A 15,032-nucleotide genomic window follows, 5' to 3' on the forward strand; every position below is an offset into this window, starting at 1 on the left:
ACTCTCCACTATCTCCATACACAGTGGTGATCCCTGGGGCTACATACTATAGATAAAAAGACTGGTGTTAACTCTCCACTATCTCCAGACACAGTGGTGATCCCTGGGCTACATACTATAGATAAAAAGACTGGTGTTAACTCTCCACTATCTCCATACACAGTGGTGATCCCTGGGGCTACATACTATAGATAAAAAGACTGGTGTTAACTCTCCACTATCTCCATACACAGTGGTGATCCCTGGGCTACATACTATAGATAAAAAGACTGGTGTTAACTCTCCACTATCTCCATACACAGTGGTGATCCCTGGGGCTACATACTATAGATAAAAAGACTGGTGTTAAGATGTTAACTCTCCACTATCTCCATACACAGTGGTGATCCCTGGGGCTACATACTATAGATAAAAAGACTGGTGTTAACTCTCCACTATCTCCATACACAGTGGTGATCCCTGGGCTACATACTATAGATAAAAAGACTGGTGTTAACTCTCCACTATCTCCATACACAGTGGTGATCCCTGGGGCTACATACTATAGATAAAAAGACTGGTGTTAAGATGTTAACTCTCCACTATCTCCATACACAGTGGTGATCCCTGGGCTACATACTATAGATAAAAAGACTGGTGTTAACTCTCCACTATCTCCATACACAGTGGTGATCCCTGGGGCTACATACTATAGATAAAAAGACTGGTGTTAAGATGTTAACTCTCCACTATCTCCATACACAGTGGTGATCCCTGGGGCTACATACTATAGATAAAAAGACTGGTGTTAACTCTCCACTATCTCCATACACAGTGGTGATCCCTGGGGCTACATACTATAGATAAAAAGACTGGTGTTAACTCTCCACTATCTCCATACACAGTGGTGATCCCTGGGCTACATACTATAGATAAAAAGACTGGTGTTAACTCTCCACTATCTCCATACACAGTGGTGATCCCTGGGGCTACATACTATAGATAAAAAGACTGGTGTTAACTCTCCACTATCTCCATACACAGTGGTGATCCCTGGGGCTACATACTATAGATAAAAAGACTGGTGTTAACTCTCCACTATCTCCATACACAGTGGTGATCCCTGGGCTACATACTATAGATAAAAAGACTGGTGTTAAGATGCTAACTCTCCACTATCTCCATACACAGTGGTGATCCCTGGGGCTACATACTATAGATAAAAAGACTGGTGTTAAGATGCTAACTCTCCACTATCTCCATACACAGTGGTGATCCCTGGGGCTACATACTATAGATAAAAAGACTGGTGTTAACTCTCCACTATCTCCATACACAGTGGTGATCCCTGGGCTACATACTATAGATAAAAAGACTGGTGTTACGATGTTAACTCTCCACTATCTCCATACACAGTGGTGATCCCTGGGGCTACATACTATAGATAAAAAGACTGGTGTTAACTCTCCACTATCTCCATACACAGTGGTGATCCCTGGGGCTACATACTATAGATAAAAAGACTGGTGTTAAGATGTTAACTCTCCACTATCTCCATACACAGTGGTGATCCCTGGGGCTACATACTATAGATAAAAAGACTGGTGTTAAGATGTTAACTCTCCACTATCTCCATACACAGTGGTGATCCCTGGGGCTACATACTATAGATAAAAAGACTGGTGTTAACTCTCCACTATCTCCAGACACAGTGGTGATCCCTGGGCTACATACTATAGATAAAAAGACTGGTGTTAACTCTCCACTATCTCCATACACAGTGGTGATCCCTGGGGCTACATACTATAGATAAAAAGACTGGTGTTAAGGTGTTAACTCTCCACTATCTCCATACACAGTGGTGATCCCTGGGGCTACATACTATAGATAAAAAGACTGGTGTTAACTCTCCACTATCTCCATACACAGTGGTGATCCCTGGGCTACATACTATAGATAAAAAGACTGGTGTTAAGATGTTAACTCTCCACTATCTCCATACACAGTGGTGATCCCTGGGGCTACATAATATAGATAAAAAGACTGGTGTTAAGATGTTAACTCTCCACTATCTCCATACACAGTGGTGATCCCTGGGGCTACATACTATAGATAAAAAGACTGGTGTTAAGATGTTAACTCTCCACTATCTCCATACACAGTGGTGATCCCTGGGCTACATACTATAGATAAAAAGACTGGTGTTAAGATGCTAACTCTCCACTATCTCCATACACAGTGGTGATCCCTGGGGCTACATACTATAGATAAAAAGACTGGTGTTAAGATGCTAACTCTCCACTATCTCCATACACAGTGGTGATCCCTGGGGCTACATACTATAGATAAAAAGACTGGTGTTAAGATGCTAACTCTCCACTATCTCCATACACAGTGGTGATCCCTGGGGCTACATACTATAGATAAAAAGACTGGTGTTAACTCTCCACTATCTCCAGACACAGTGGTGATCCCTGGGCTACATACTATAGATAAAAAGACTGGTGTTAACTCTCCACTATCTCCATACACAGTGGTGATCCCTGGGGCTACATAATATAGATAAAAAGACTGGTGTTAACTCTCCACTATCTCCATACACAGTGGTGATCCCTGGGGCTACATACTATAGATAAAAAGACTGGTGTTAACTCTCCACTATCTCCATACACAGTGGTGATCCCTGGGGCTACATACTATAGATAAAAAGACTGGTGTTAACTCTCCACTATCTCCATACACAGTGGTGATCCCTGGGGCTACATAATATAGATAAAAAGACTGGTGTTAAGATGTTAACTCTCCACTATCTCCATACACAGTGGTGATCCCTGGGCTACATACTATAGATAAAAAGACTGGTGTTAACTCTCCACTATCTCCATACACAGTGGTGATCCCTGGGGCTACATACTATAGATAAAAAGACTGGTGTTAAGATGTTAACTCTCCACTATCTCCATACACAGTGGTGATCCCTGGGGCTACATACTATATATACAAAGACTGGTGTTAACTCTCCACTATCTCCATACACAGTGGTGATCCCTGGGGCTACATACTATAGATAAAAAGACTGGTGTTAACTCTCCACTATCTCCATACACAGTGGTGATCCCTGGGCTACATACTATAGATAAAAAGACTGGTGTTAACTCTCCACTATCTCCATACACAGTGGTGATCCCTGGGGCTACATACTATAGATAAAAAGACTGGTGTTAAGATGTTAACTCTCCACTATCTCCATACACAGTGGTGATCCCTGGGCTACATACTATAGATAAAAAGACTGGTGTTAAGATGCTAACTCTCCACTATCTCCATACACAGTGGTGATCCCTGGGGCTACATACTATAGATAAAAAGACTGGTGTTAAGATGCTAACTCTCCACTATCTCCATACACAGTGGTGATCCCTGGGGCTACATACTATAGATAAAAAGACTGGTGTTAACTCTCCACTATCTCCAGACACAGTGGTGATCCCTGGGCTACATACTATAGATAAAAAGACTGGTGTTAACTCTCCACTATCTCCATACACAGTGGTGATCCCTGGGGCTACATACTATAGATAAAAAGACTGGTGTTAAGATGCTAACTCTCCACTATCTCCATACACAGTGGTGATCCCTGGGGCTACATACTATAGATAAAAAGACTGGTGTTAACTCTCCACTATCTCCATACACAGTGGTGATCCCTGGGGCTACATACTATAGATAAAAAGACTGGTGTTAAGATGTTAACTCTCCACTATCTCCATACACAGTGGTGATCCCTGGGCTACATACTATAGATAAAAAGACTGGTGTTAAGATGTTAACTCTCCACTATCTCCATACACAGTGGTGATCCCTGGGGCTACATACTATAGATAAAAAGACTGGTGTTAACTCTCCACTATCTCCATACACAGTGGTGATCCCTGGGGCTACATACTATAGATAAAAAGACTGGTGTTAAGATGTTAACTCTCCACTTCCCCTGTACACTGATACACTCTCTTCATTCTCTGAAGCAGCTCAATTATCTGATGGTTGGTTGGTTGGTTGGTTGGTTGGTTGGTCCAAGAATGCACTGCAATGTGACATCTGTTCCAGGTGGGAACATGAAACACACACAACAGATGGGAAGGACCTGGAGAAGAAATAACAAGCACTATGTATGTGTTTACACAAGCAGCCCAATTCTGATCTTTGGCCCATTTTTTTTGGCTAAACATCGGATTGATTGTTCAAAAGACCAATTTTGTGGCAAAAGATCAGACTTGGGCTTCCTGTGTTAACACAGCCTATGTCGAACTCTCTAGCTTTACCTAGCATCACCTTGGAGGAAGTAACAACTGTTCCTACAGTAATAACTCTTCTTTTATGGTCATCCTTTGTTATTGTGTGGTTTTGTTGAGTTATGGAACAATGAGCCGATTCCTCCCACAGGCTTTCTTTGATAGGTCTTTTCATAAGACACTGAAGGTCATCTTTCATTTCAGATAGGGGGTCAAAGGTGGCACAGAAATACTGACAAGGGAAAATAATATCAGGCTCAAATCAAATCACAGTTTATTGGTTCATACACATATATTTTCAGATGTTGTTTATTGCAGGTTCAAATGTTTATATTTCTAACTCCAACAGTGCAGTAAAACTAACAATGCAAAACAATGCACACATGCAAATGTACAGTCACGTTACTGTTTCTGTTTCAGAACACACTTAGGAAGTGACTTCATATGTCAATATTCTGCACAGGTCACGTTTCTGTTTCTGTTTCAGAACACACTTAGGAAGTGACTTCATATGTCAATATTCTGCACAGGTCACGTTTCTGTTTCTGTTTCAGAACACACTTAGGAAGTGACTTCATATGTCAATATTCTGCACAGGTCACGTTACTGTTTCTGTTTCAGAACACACTTAGGAAGTGACTTCATATGTCAATATTCTGCACAGGTCACGTTTCTGTTTCTGTTTCAGAACACACTTAGGAAGTGACTTCATATGTCAATATTCTGCACAGGTCACGTTACTGTTTCTGTTTCAGAACACACTTAGGAAGTGACTTCATATGTCAATATTCTGCACAGGTCACGTTTCTGTTTCTGTTTCAGAACACACTTAGGAAGTGACTTCATATGTCAATATTCTGCACAGGTCACGTTACTGTTTCTGTTTCAGAACACACTTAGGAAGTGACTTCATATGTCAATATTCTGCACAGGTCACGTTTCTGTTTCTGTTTCAGAACACACTTAGGAAGTGACTTCTTATGTCAATATTCTGCACAGGTCACGTTTCTGTTTCTGTTTCAGAACACACTTAGGAAGTGACTTCATATGTCAATATTCTGCACAGGTCACGTTTCTGTTTCTGTTTCAGAACACACTTAGGAAGTGACTTCATATGTCAATATTCTGCACAGGTCACGTTTCTGTTTCTGTTTCAGAACACACTTAGGAAGTGACTTCATATGTCAATATTCTGCACAGGTCACGTTACTGTTTCTGTTTCAGAACACACTTAGGAAGTGACTTCATATGTCAATATTCTGCACAGGTCACGTTACTGTTTCTGTTTCAGAACACACTTAGGAAGTGACTTCATATGTCAATATTCTGCACAGGTCACGTTTGTTCATTCTTGTTTGTCCAGTTTTCTATTCTATTGTTGTTGTCCTTTGGGATGGATGGAGACTGAAGAATACCTTTCTCACTATGAGAGACACTCAACGTCCTTCTACAACAGACATCCTGACCAGACGGACCTTTAGGCTATGCTCAGAAATGTTTTCATCGTGTTTTTTACAGACCCCAGAGCTTGCAGTACTCACAAACAGGCTGGCTGAGATCACTACACTTAAAAATAGGTCCATTTGTGATAGTTCCTTTGAGAGACCAGCATGGGGTTAGTGGTTCCCCCAGTTAAATCAACTCAACAACTTTGACATGTTGCCTTTCACTGTATAACATCCTCATTGTTTGATGAACGGATGAATGGAAGGATTACTAGTATTCTACACAGTGATGGACTCTAACTTCACTGAGCTGAAGAAAATACTTATTACATGTACTGTGGATGGATGAACAGCTAATCTTTCACAACGTTGCTGGAGGCCTATTGGTTTCACGTTAGCTTACATTACATTGTCTATCTTGGCTTTTTGGGTCAGCTTTTTTCCCCATCTTTCAATAGCCAATAGTGTTCTACGGCTCTTGTATATCACATGAAACGAGACATAAAGCTACAAGCCTTACGGCGTTAACGTCTGAGTCTTTCACAATGTGTTGTACATTTATAGGTTGCCATGGTACATTCTCAATTACTCTGACAAGATGTATCCTACACGGTATCTAAACGTCTTCCAGTTTTATCATTATTTTGGGGGTTTTCTTCACCTACCAGAAAGAGTACAATGTTAGTGATGTCTTGTTGAGAGATGTATGGTACATGATATATATTATACTGTGTTAGGGATGTCTTGTTGAGAGATGTATGGTACATTATATATTTATTATACTGTGATAGTGATGTCTTGTTGAGAGATGTATGGTACATGATGTATATTATACTGTGTTAGGGATGTCTTGTTGAGAGATGTATGGTACATTATATATTTATTATACTGTGATAGTGATGTCTTGTTGGGAGATGTATGGTACATGATATATATTATACTGTGTTAGCGATGTCTTGTTGGGAGATGTATGGTACATGATATATATTATACTGTGTTAGTGATGTCTTGTTGGGAGATGTATGGTACATTATATATATTATACTGTGTTAGCGATGTCTTGTTGGGAGATGTATGGTACATGATATATATTATACTGTGTTAGCGATGTCTTGTTGGGAGATGTATGGTACATGATATATATTATACTGTGTTAGTGATGTCTTGTTGGGAGATGTATGGTACATTATATATATTATACTGTGTTAGTGATGTCTTGTTGGGAGATGTATGGTACATTATATATATTATACTGTGTTAGGGATGTCTTGTTGGGAGATGTATGGTACATGATATATATTATACTGTGTTAGTGATGTCTTGTTGGGAGATGTATGGTACATGATATATATTAAAAGTGTTAGGGAGTTTAAATGTATTTGACTAAGGTGAATGTAAACTTCCGACTTCAACTGTATATATACAGTACCAATAGTCTCCACAGTTTGGACACATCTACTAATTCCAGGGTTTTTCGTTATTTTACTATTTTCTACATTGTAGAATAATAGTGAAGACATCACAACTATGAAATAACACATATTGAATTATGTAGTAACCAAAAAATGTTAAACAAAATATATTTTAGAATTGAGATTCTTCAAAGTAGCCACCCTTTGCCTTGATAACAGCTTTGCTCACTCTTGGCATTCTCTCAACCAGCTTCATGACGTAGTCACCTGGAATACATTTCAATTAACAGGTGTGCCTTGTTAAAAGTTAATTTGTGGAATTTATTTCCTTCTTAATTTAATGTGTTTGAGCCAATCTGTTGTGTTGTGACAAGGTAGGGGTGGTATACAGGGGTGGTGTTGTCTTGTAGCCTGGTCCCAGATCTGTTTGTGTTGTCTTGTAGCCTGGTCCCAGATCTGTTTGTGTTGTCCTGTAGCCTGGTCCCAGATCTGTTTGTGTTGTCTTGTAGCCTGGTCCCAGATCTGTTTGTGTTGTCTTGTAGCCTGGTCCCAGATCTGTTTGTGTTGTCTTGTAGCCTGGTCCCAGATCTGTTTGTGTTGTCTTGTAGCCTGGTCCCAGATCTGTTTGTGTTGTCTTGTAGCCTGGTCCCAGATCTGTTTGTGTTGTCTTGTAGCCTGGTCCCAGATCTGTTTGTGTTGTCTTGTAGCCTGGTCCCAGATCTGTTTGTGTTGTGCTGTAGCCTGGTCCCAGATCTGTTTGTGTTGTCTTGTAGCCTGGTCCCAGATCTGTTTGTGTTGTCTTGTAGCCTGGTCCTAGATCAGTTTGTGTTGTCTTGTGGCCTGGTCCCAGATCTGTTTGTGTTGTCTTGTAGCCTGGTCCTAGATCAGTTTGTGTTGTCTTGTGGCCTGGTCCTAGATCTGTTTGTGTTGTCTTGTAGCCTGGTCCCAGATCTGTTTGTGTTGTCTTGTAGCCTGGTCCCAGATCTGTTTGTGTTGTCTTGTAGCCTGGTCCCAGATCTGTTTGTGTTGTCTTGTAGCCTGGTCCTAGATCAGTTTGTGTTGTCTTGTGGCCTGGTCCTAGATCTGTTTGTGTTGTCTTGTAGCCTGGTCCCAGATCTGTTTGTGTTGTCTTGTAGCCTGGTCCCAGATCTGTTTGTGTTGTCTTGTAGCCTGGTCCCAGATCTGTTTGTGTTGTCTTGTAGCCTGGTCCTAGATCAGTTTGTGTTGTCTTGTGGCCTGGTCCTAGATCTGTTTGTGTTGTCTTGTAGCCTGGTCCTAGATCAGTTTGTGTTGTCTTGTGGCCTGGTCCCAGATCTGTTTGTGTTGTCTTGTGGCCTGGTCCTAGATATGTTTGTGTTGTCTTGTAGCCTGGTCCTAGATCTGTTTGTGTTGTCTTGTGGCCTGGTCCCAGAATCTCTTGCACTGACTCTGGACTCCACCCACTCACTCACACCTACTCCACCCACTCACATACACTGACACCTCAACAAGCATTACACAAACACTACATCCATCCACACACACATAACATGCACACACACGCATACTGACACACACACACACACACACACACACATACACACACACACACACACACTCACCCACCACATACACTGCTGCTACTGCCCCACATACGCTGCTTCTACAGCTCAGTCTATTATTTATCCTGTTGCCTAGTAACTTTACCCCTACGTATAAGTACATAATTACCTCGTACCCCTGCACATCGACTCTGTACTGCTACTCCCTATATGTTGCCATTTTATTTACTCATTATTCTTATTCATTGTGTTTTCTTTCCTCATTTCACTATTTCTATTTAAAATATATATTTTGTATCTTTATCTTTAACTTGTTGGGAAGGGACTCGTAAGTGAGCACTGTTAGTCTACCTGTTGTTTACAAAACATGTGACAAATACATATTGATTTCATTTGATCTGTTAGTGCTATCTTTCCCAATACTCCTACAGACAGCACTAACAGATCTGGCACCAGGCCATAGTGGACTACAGTAGGGTCCCTCCACTGAGACCCCTACAGACAGCACTAACAGATCTGGCACCAGGCCATAGTGGACTACAGTAGGGTCCCTCCACTGAGACCCCTACAGACAGCACTAACAGATCTGGCACCAGGCCATAGTGAACTACAGTAGGGTCCCTCCACTGAGACCCCTACAGACAGCACTAACAGATCTGGCACCAGGCCATAATGGACTACAGTAGGGTCCCTCCACTGAGACCCCTACAGACAGCACTAACAGATCTGGCACCAGGCCATAGTGGACTACAGTAGGGTCCCTCCACTGAGACCCCCACAGACAGCACTAACAGATCTGGCACCAGGCCATAGTGGACTACAGTAGGGTCCCTCCACTGAGACGCCTGCTGTCTGATGACAGACTTCTAGTTCACACTACATTACCACTGTGTTACTCTAGCCTTCAGCAGGCCTCTGGAGAGTTGAACACTGGCAACGAGAGGGGAATTCAGGCAAGGCAGGGCAGGAGCAGTGTGGTTATGTTGATGCTGTGTTTTACAGCCCCTGGTTAACCTCTCTGCCCTCTACAACCGCTGGGACCTGACACAGTCTACCATAGTCATTTCCCCAATGAAGACTATTTGGCCCTGTCAACAAGCCTGTCAACATGCCACAGCTACATTTTCCCAGAGCTAGATAGTTGTACATACTGTATACTGAAGTCAATATGCCACAGCTACATTTTCCCAGAGCTAGATAGTTGTACATACTGTATACTGAAGTCAATATGTCACAGCTACATTTTCCCAGAGCTAGATAGTTGTACATACTGTATACTGAAGTCAATATGGATGTAGTACACAGGCCTGTATGTTTCAGTATGCACGCTAGCATACCACTTACAATGCTAGTCCAATACATCGATAACTAATCACAATGCTAGCCCAATACATCGATAACTAATCACAATGCTAGCCCAATACATTGATAACTAATCACAATGCTAGCCCAATACATAGATAACTAATCACAATGCTAGCCCAAAACATAGATAACTAACACTTGACTTTTTATTATTTTCCTTATTTGCTCTGACCTTACTAGCTGATAGCTACTTTACTGAGGAAAAGTGTACTTACTATGACCATGCAATGTGGTTGTCCCACCTAGCTATCTTAAGATGAATTTTGACTCGCTCTGGATAAGAGCCTCTGCTAAATGACTAAAATGTTCAAATGTAAATTGTAATAGCCTTGATGCATTCTAAGTGGTATGCTAGTGTGGGGCCTGCAATAGTGTGTTGCTAAGCTCCCTGCAATTTTAGGAGACTCATTTTAGATATATCTGTTAGAACAAGTTTGGTGGGAAGTGAGAACAACATTTAAGTGCCTGAAGTCTGCCTACTCTCTCAGGCACATTGCCAATTCAGAAATACCACACAATGCCACGGTGTTGTATTAATTTCCATCTCCCAATCTAAGATGACATTAGTTCTTCAGTTGGTCAGGTCAAAAGGAAGACGAATCCATTGAATCGTTGATGCGGGACTAAATCAGCAAGATATCCAATCTGGGTTTAAATACTATTCACTATCTTTTAAATACTTTGAGCATTTGTTTTAGCCTGCTTTGAGTGACAGATGAGTGGAGATTATACTTTTGCGACTCTTCTATTGGTTCCGTGTTGCTGTGAGCCAGTGTTTACTTGCTGGTCAACTCAACGACCCCAGGCGGGGGCTTTCTACTCAGACTGCATTAGAAGGTGGAGGATGAGGACTTTTACACACACAAATCAATAGAAACGGCCATTTGAATAAATGACCAATAGCGTGTCTGAAGAGATGGACATCATTTTAACACAATTATGAAATGGAAGAATGTCACTATCAGTTTGTTCAGATGCAGAGAGAGCAGCCTACTTGGAGGACATGGGCTTGTTATTATCACTGACCAACGTGTCTCAATTCAACCTCTTTGCCTTGAAAGGGATTTGAATAATCCTGGTAACATCATTATCGTTGGGCTGCAGAAAGGTCACCCACCAAGCTTCCTGCAGTGGCTACTGCTACCTTTCACTAGAAAGGTTAGCAATTGAATGTGTTTCTTTGAATCTCCCCTGGAAGTAAGTTGTAAGCTACTAGTGGTCTGGAATTTACTGAAGACCGCTTTTCTATAGTCAGGCAGAAGAGCGAGAGAGGAAGTGATCTATGAACGTTGTAGGATTGGATGGGGTTTGAGCCTTGTTCTATAGAGAACACCCACAAAGAGTACATCTACTGGGATCAACGGGGGGCATGCGCCAATCAAGCTCAATCAAACATAGATCAAGTATTTGAATTGATTGGAAATAGTATTTGAACCCAGGTCTGCAACATACTGCTTGTGGTGAGAGTTGGCCTAATGGTTGCCATGGTGACAGTGATAATTGCTAGAGAGATGGAGGTCACAAAAATAGAAAACCACTTCCCTATACACACCTTTCTCTCTCTGCCGTTCCTGTGTGTGTGTGTCTCTCTCTTTCTCTCTCTCTCTCTCTCTCTCTCTCTCTCTCTTTCTCTCTCCCCCCCCCTCTCTCTCTCTCTCTTTCTCTCTCTCTCTCTCTCTCTCTCTCTCTCTCTCACACACTCTCCCTCTCTCTCTTTCTCACTCGCTCTCTCTCTTTCTCTCACTCTCTCTCCCCCCCTCTCTCTCTCTTTCTCACTCTCTCTCTCTCCCCCTACTCTCTCTCTCTCTCTCACACACACACTCTCTATCTCTCTCTTTCTCACTCTCCCTCTCTCACACACTCTCTCTCTTTCTCACTCCCTCTCTCTCTCTCTTTCTCTCACCCCCCCTCTCTCTTTCTCTCCCCCCTCTCTCTGTCCTTGTCAGGAGTGAACATCTACCCCTGGCTGGGCTATTTAAAAGGACACACAGAAAGTCCTTACAGAAATATCTGTTTCATTCAATATGGGCATTGTACTAGTTCATGATGTGATTCATATTTTTGAAACTCATAAACTAAACTTAAACAGGAATGAGGTGCATACCATAGATATAAAACCTGTTCATTCTGTCTTAATGGTACATACAGTACTAACTAGGCTATTCTGTTCCATATTATTGGTGGGTCCCCTGCGGGACGATTGAGCTAACGTAGGCTAATGCGATTAGCATGAGGTTGTAAGTAACATGAACATTTCTCAGGACATAGACATATCATATTCTTGTTAATCTAACTGCAATGTCCAATTTACAGGAGCTATTACAGTGAAAGAATGCCATGCTGTTATTTGAGGAGAGTGCACAGTTTTGAACATGAAAAGTTATTAATAAACAAATTAGGCACATTTGGGCAGTCTTTATACCAAATTTGGAACGTAAAAGCAATAGTTCATTGGATCAGTCTAAAACTTTGCACAAACACTGCTGCCATCTAGTGGCCAAAATCTAAATTGCACCTGGACTGGAATAATACATTATGGTCTTTCTCTTGCATTTCAAAGATGATGGTACAAAAAAAAATACAAAAACAGTTTTTTTTTTCTTTGTATTATCTTTCACCAGATCTAATGTGTTATATTCTTCTACATTCCTTTCATATTTCCACAAACTTCAAAGTGTTTACTTTCAAATGATACTAAGAAAATGCATATCCTTGCCTCAGGGCCTGATCTACAGGCAGTTAGATTTGGGTATGTCATTTTAGATGAAAATTGAAAGAAAGGGGCCAATCCTTAAGCATGATACACTGCTTTACTGCAGGCTGCTTTCCAAGGTCCTGAATACACTGAAGCACTGACTGGTCTGAATAACCCCAGTCAAAGGTTCTGATGTCCCATAACACAAGACTGAAACACTGGTCTGAATACCCCCAGTCAAAGGCTCTGATGTCTCACAGTTTGCAGTAACTTAATCGGATGTAGCTCTTTAACCCTTAAGGATTAAGGAAAGTTCTATACAATTACTCAAATGTGTCAAATTCCAGACCAAAGCGTTTGTGATGATCTCAGTATAAGGCTCTGCAGAAGCCCACAGACCACAACCTTTATAATACACTAAGGACCAGAGAGGAGAGATGATAAATACATGCTTCATTAACTAAGTAACTAACTAACTAACAACTCCCTCAATACAACAGATGGAAGGGAGAGACTAAACACACACACACACACACACACACACACACACACACACACACACACACACACACACACACACACACACACACACACACACACACACACACACACACGCTGACTGACGACCCAAACACACTTTTACACTCAGAATTGGCTGCTGCTACTCTGTTCTTTATTTTACTCTTATTATTATCTATCCTGATGCCTAGTCAATTTATCCTGCCTTCATGTTCATATTTACCTCAAATACCTCGGATCTCTGCACATTGATCTGGTACTGGTACTCCCTGTATATAGCTCCACATTGATCTGGTACTAGTATTCCCTGTTTATAGCTCCACATTGATCTGGTACTCCCTGTTTATAGCTCCACATTGATCTGGTACTCCCTGTTTATAGCTCCACATTGATCTGGTACTGATACTCCCTGTTTATAGCTCCACATTGATCTGGTACTAGTACTCCCTGTTTATAGCTCCACATTGATCTGGTACTGGTACTCCCTGTATATAGCTCCACATTGATCTGGTACTGGTACTCCCTGTATATAGCTCCACATTGATCTGGTACTGGTACTCCCTGTTTATAGCTCCACATTGATCTGGTACTGGTACTCCCTGTATATAGCTCCACATTGATCTGGTACTAGTACTCCCTGTTTATAGCTCCACATTGATCTGGTACTGGTACTCCCTGTATATAGCTCCACATTGATCTGGTACTAGTACTCCCTGTATATAGCTCCACATTGATCTGGTACTCCCTGTATATAGCTCCACATTGATCTGGTACTGGTACTCCCTGTATATAGCTCCACATTGATCTGGTACTAGTACTCCCTGTATATAGCTCCACATTGATCTGGTACTTGTACTCCCTGTTTATAGCTCCACATTGATCTGGTACTAGTACTCCCTGTATATAGCTCCGCATTGATCTGGTACTGGTACTCCCTGTATATAGCTCCACATTGATCTGGTACTGGTACTCCCTGTATATAGCTCCACATTGATCTGGTACTAGTACTCCCTGTATATACCTCCACATTGATCTGGTACTGGTACTCCCTGTATATAGCTCCACATTGATCTGGTACTGGTACTCCCTGTTTATAGCTCCACATTGATCTGGTACTGGTACTCCCTGTTTATAGCTCCACATTGATCTGGTACTAGTACTCCCTGTATATAGCTCCACATTGATCTGGTACTGGTACTCCCTGTATATAGCTCCACATTGATCTGGTACTGGTACTCCCTGTATATAGCTCCACATTGATCTGGTTCTAGTACTCCCTGTATATAGCTCCACATTGATCTGGTACTGGTGCTCCCTGTATATAGCTCCACATTGATCTGGTACTGGTACTCCCTGTATATAGCTCCACATTGATCTGGTACTAGTACTCCCTGTATATAGCTCCACATTGATCTGGTACTGGTACTCCCTGTATATAGCTCCACATTGATCTGGTTCTAGTACTCCCTGTATATAGCTCCACATTGATCTGGTACTAGTACTCCCTGTATATAGGTCCACATTGATCTGGTACTCCCTGTATATAGCTCCACATTGATCTGGTACTTGTACTCCCTGTTTATAGCTCCACATTGATCTGGTACTCCCTGTATATAGCTCCACATTGATCTGGTACTCCCTGTTTATAGCTCCACATTGATCTGGTCCTGGTACTCCCCGTATATAGCTCCACATTGATCTGGTACTTGTACTCCCTGTTTATAGCTCCACATTGATCTGGTACTGGTACTCCCTGTTTATAGCTCCACATTGATCTGGTACTT

Source organism: Oncorhynchus mykiss, chromosome 23 (assembly GCF_057628025.1).
Source record: "Oncorhynchus mykiss isolate SJ-2025 chromosome 23, ASM5762802v1, whole genome shotgun sequence".
Taxonomy (NCBI): domain Eukaryota; kingdom Metazoa; phylum Chordata; class Actinopteri; order Salmoniformes; family Salmonidae; genus Oncorhynchus; species Oncorhynchus mykiss.